We start from the raw sequence: 4,698 nt of genomic DNA, 5'->3' as shown, positions 1-4,698 counted from the left end.
CTGATCTTCCCTGGCCTTCCACGTACAGATATCACTTAAGGGAGTCGAGCTCAAAGCTCTTTAATTGTCACAATTCCCCTGGTGAACTTTAATACCTCTCCCAACCCCCCTTCACCTCCGCTAATGGCAGAGTCCTGGTTCCAACCCTTTCTTGACTTTGGCTAATATTTTGACCCTGTTGCAGGTAAGGATCTCCAGAAAGCAGACTCTGAGACATAGTTAAGACTTCAAAAGTTTTATTGACAAGTGATTGTGGTGAAAGAAAAAGAAGTAGGATTGAGCACAGGAGCCATCAAATGGCACGCAGACCTTATAAAGTTCCTGCCAGTCCAATGGAGAGTCCTGTAGCAGAGGGCATGTTAGAGGGACACTCATTGGGCAGAAATGACCAGGTCCTGTACTACTGCCTTGCTAAATTACTGTCTAGGTGCCTCCTGAGAAGACTGTAACCTTGGCTTGGAAGCTGAAGAGGTTAACAGCTGGAGCTTGTCTGTTCTCCACGGTCTTGACAGATGGGCAGTGACTCTTTTCTTAAAAGCAGGTCTGAGCTGCACCTCTCCATCCATGCCATAGACATCTTTTAATACAGTGATTACTGTTGGTTATTTAATTGTTTTATGTTTTTAGGTCTTACTCAGTAACTAAAGTATAACCTTCAGAGTCCAGACCATTAAAAAAATTCCTTCTGCAAAGCAGCCCAGCAGATTTCCTGTTAGATTATGTTGAATAGGGGAACAAAATAATTGAGTGTCTGTAATAAAAAAATGTTGATCTTTAAAACATCCACAGAAGAGATATAAATATTACCTCTCTTGGTAACTTGACATGTTGCAACTAAGAAAAAATGATACACATGAGTTTTATTTAAAATTTAGTTAAGCTGCATGCTTTTTAGTCTGATGGCAAATATTTAATGTAGTAGTGGAAAAAAATTCTTGAGGTTTATACTTTGGAAGATGAATAGGTTTAAGTCAGTCACAACTCTCAGATTTAGATTTGATCGACTAATGGGTACACCTTGCAAAAGAAGCTGGCTGTGTTCTTGGGTGATGGGCTGGTTGTGATGTAGGTTACCAGTCCTCAGACTTTTCCATGAGTGCTGCCACAGAACTGGCCTTAAACCTTCTACAGAACTCTCAAGCTCAGGGAATGCATTCAGGGACTGATGAGTGCCATCAGGGATACATCTTGCAGGAAGAGACAGGAATTGGAATAGTTGTGAATCTAGCCCGATATTTTGTGTCATCGTTGAGCAGTATTTCCACATGTTAAATCTTCCTGTCATTATTTAGAAGTAACAGCTAAAGCAATCATTCCTACACACTTCATTTTGACAGTGCAAAAGCTTTAAAATATGTTTCCCTGATGGCAAAATATGCTTGATAACCAGAGAGAACTATCCTTTAAAAAGTTTTTAGTGCACAAACAGCTGTCTTCCATTTTTGGTATACAAAGGGAACAATGAAAATGACTAATCTCACTAAGTGTTACAATAAAAGTGCTGACGAAAGCTTAACTATATACTTTACATCTTTAGTAGCCCTGTAATTACAGCTCTAGTTTAAAAAAATCAAAACCGCAACAACTTCTTGAGCACATTTAATTGCTATTTGCACATATTGTTGTCTTTCTTCCCATAGGAGTATTATACACTGACCCTCAATATCAGTCATTTATCTGTCCTGGAAAGGTCAATGTGTTTTTGAATAAAGCATCTTCATTTAATGTCATTTCTACTATCCTAGAAGATACTCTGGAGGATAATTAATAGCGCTTGATCAAAATACTTAATAAATATCATGCTACCATCTATACTTCATTAAGTGTCAACCTGCATTTATTTTTATCTTTTCCTGTTCAAATAAGTAAGTTTTGTGTATTGTGTATCAGTGAAGCAGAAGCCTAACAATAAAGATAGTCTCTAGGACATTATTTTTAGAAAATGTTCATTAAAAATATGTTTAGGGTTACCAAGGGGTAAATAAAGGAGAATTACTTTTTTAAAAAAACAGGTTTACCTCTGTGTTACTTAATATATTTAGGAATTGTTCCTCAAAAAATCATCAGTGCTGTAGGGAAGTTTGCAGTCATATCTGCCTTTCCTAATAGGTTTTTTTTTTTTTTTTTTTTTTTTTTTTTGAGCCAGAGTCTTGCTCTGTTGCCCAGGCTGGAATGTAGTGGTGGGATCTCAGCTTACTACAGCCTCCACCTCCTGGATTCAAGTGATTCTCTGATTCTCCTGCCTCAGCCTCCTGAGTAGCTGGGACTACAGGCATGCCTGACTAATTTTTTATATTTTTAGTAGAGACAGGGTTTCATCATGTTGGCCAGGATAATCTCGATCTCCTGACCTCGTGATCTGCCCACCTCGCCCTCCCAAAGTGCTAGGATTGCAGGTGTTAGCCACGGTGCCCGGCCTTGTTTTTTGAGATAGAGTCTCGCTCTGTTGCCCTGTGCAGTGGTGTGATCTCGCCTCACTGCAACCTCTTGTCTCCTTGGTTCAAACAATTATCGTGCCTCAGCTTCCTGAGTAGCTGGGATCACAGGGGCACACCACCGAGTCTGGCTAATTTTTGTATTTTTAGTAGAGATGACATTTCACCGTGTTGGCCAGGCTTGTCTAGAACTCCTGACCTAAGGTGACCTGCCTGCCTCGGCCTCCCAAAGTATTGGGATTAAAAGCCTGAGCCACTGTGCCCTGCCTCCTAATATGTTTTCATTTTCTGCATTTCCTCTTAGAATACTGTAGTGAGCTGGAGATTAGAAAAGGGATTTACCCATCTGATCTTTTTTGAGGCCCACTGGTGGGACAGTAGGTATTGTGACCAATGCCTGTGGTGGTCTCTATAATTCTTAGTCCCACCTTGGACATCTTTGCTGGCTTACAGCTTTGAGATGTTGGCTCTTCCCAGGAGAGCCTGTGGAGCCTACAGCCACACTCCTGCAGGTTGGAGCTGCATGGCTTCATCCTGCCAGTCTGACTGTACAGAAGACAATATCCTAGGGATAGTTAGGAGCACAGTGTCAGATGCTGGGTCTCCCACTTAGAAAGTGCATGACCTTGGGCAATTTTACTTAGCTTTTCTAATTCTTAGTTTTCTTACATGTATAACAGGGATACTATTAGTACATCGCTACGAGAAAAAATGAGACAAATGCATATGAAGCTCTTAGCACACTGTCTGGCACAAGGAAAGCATTCAAAAAGTGATGGCTGTTTTTATTATTTAGACAAACTAACAGGAGACTCAGACTACAATGCAGCATGTCCGGGAAAATGTTCAGACCCAGGAATCTATTCTGGAGAAACTGCTTCAGTCAAGATTCTTTTAGTTGTAAAGAAACAAAACCTTGTTTGAACTAGCTTCTGCCAGAAGGCGACTGAATGACAGTCATAGAACAAAGATGAAAGACTCAGTCTCACAGGGTGGGGCTGGGAGCTAGAAGACACAGCTAGGGCTGCTCTGTCTCTTCATATCGTCATGGCCTTCCCATCTCTGCCTCTGTTCATGCTTCTACTCCCTCCTGCTCTGTCTTGACCAGATTCCTCTGCTTTCTCATCTTGGGTATGATTCTAGTGGCCTTCCTGACAGTACTGATAGCAACTGGCTTGTGTGTGTGTTGATACACAATTTGTAAGGGTCTGATTGTCCCAGCTTATCTGTTTGAGCTGGACCACATGAGTCATAAGCCACTGTCTAGCTAAAGGATTGAGTCCTCTTTGGTCAGTTGCTCATCATGATCCAAACTGTCATGACCCATGCAGTTAGGGTCATAGGGGAGGATAGAGCTGCCTCTTTTAGACCAGTGGGGAGAGCAGGTTTTCTCAAAAAGAGTAGAAATATCTAGTACAGTTATCCTGAGAGACTTGACAACCCTGTTGCTGGCAGTTTCGGTAATTTAGTCCTAATGATGAGGGCCTAATCATAGAGAAGTAGAGAAGTCCTAAAAACTGGTGGTCTCTCCACTTCTCTCCCCAAATGTGGCTGGTGTCAAGATAATTGCTTAGTCAAGAAGTATCTCTCCATCTGTGCCTTTCAGGGTAGAAGGTCGAATAGGAAGGACTATGCCAGATTTTTCCACACATAGGAAAGAGCAAGTAAAGAGACTGGGGATAGGGGTGGGAGGAGGCTAGGGTAGGAGATAGTTCAGGTAGGTAAGGATGCTAAATCAGTGTGGCTAGCTTGTTGAGGAACTGCGACTCCTCAGAGAGGTCAGAGAAAAGCAGGTGTGGGAAGTCATTTGGGCTCAGGGAAGTGGCTGACCAAAGAGGGAGAATACATTCTAAATTCCTCTGGCTCAGAGCCCCAGAGGCCTGGTTTTCCTCTCTGTTCTCACAAGGGAGGTGGCTGTTTGCCTGGCAGAGCTGCTCACTGCAAGCTGCAGCTGTGTCACATTCTCCCATGGGACATCGAGTTCTCTAGAGAGCTGAACCAGGACAATAGGTTAGTAAAGGTGAGGATTCCCCAGGTTTGCAAATCCTAAACTGAACAAGGAGTTCTTCACTTCTCCCCAAGGAGGAATGGTTTGGAGTCATTGGCTACAGTTAAAATGCAAGAGAAGAAAGTCTGTTGCTGTGGAGCTATCTAGAATAGGGCCTAGCCTTGAAGTAATTGATAAACACCTGAAGTCCTCACTCCTGGTCTTGCCCAGAAGTCTTTACATTTTCACTTTGGTTGCAGGAGGTGGTAGCTTGAT

The sequence above is a fragment of the Aotus nancymaae genome, unplaced genomic scaffold, assembly GCF_030222135.1.
Source record: "Aotus nancymaae isolate 86718 unplaced genomic scaffold, 86718_ANA_hifiasm-v0.15.2.pri h1tg000092l, whole genome shotgun sequence".
Classification (NCBI taxonomy): Eukaryota; Metazoa; Chordata; class Mammalia; order Primates; family Aotidae; genus Aotus; species Aotus nancymaae.
Note: the sequence above shows the minus strand (reverse complement) of the source record.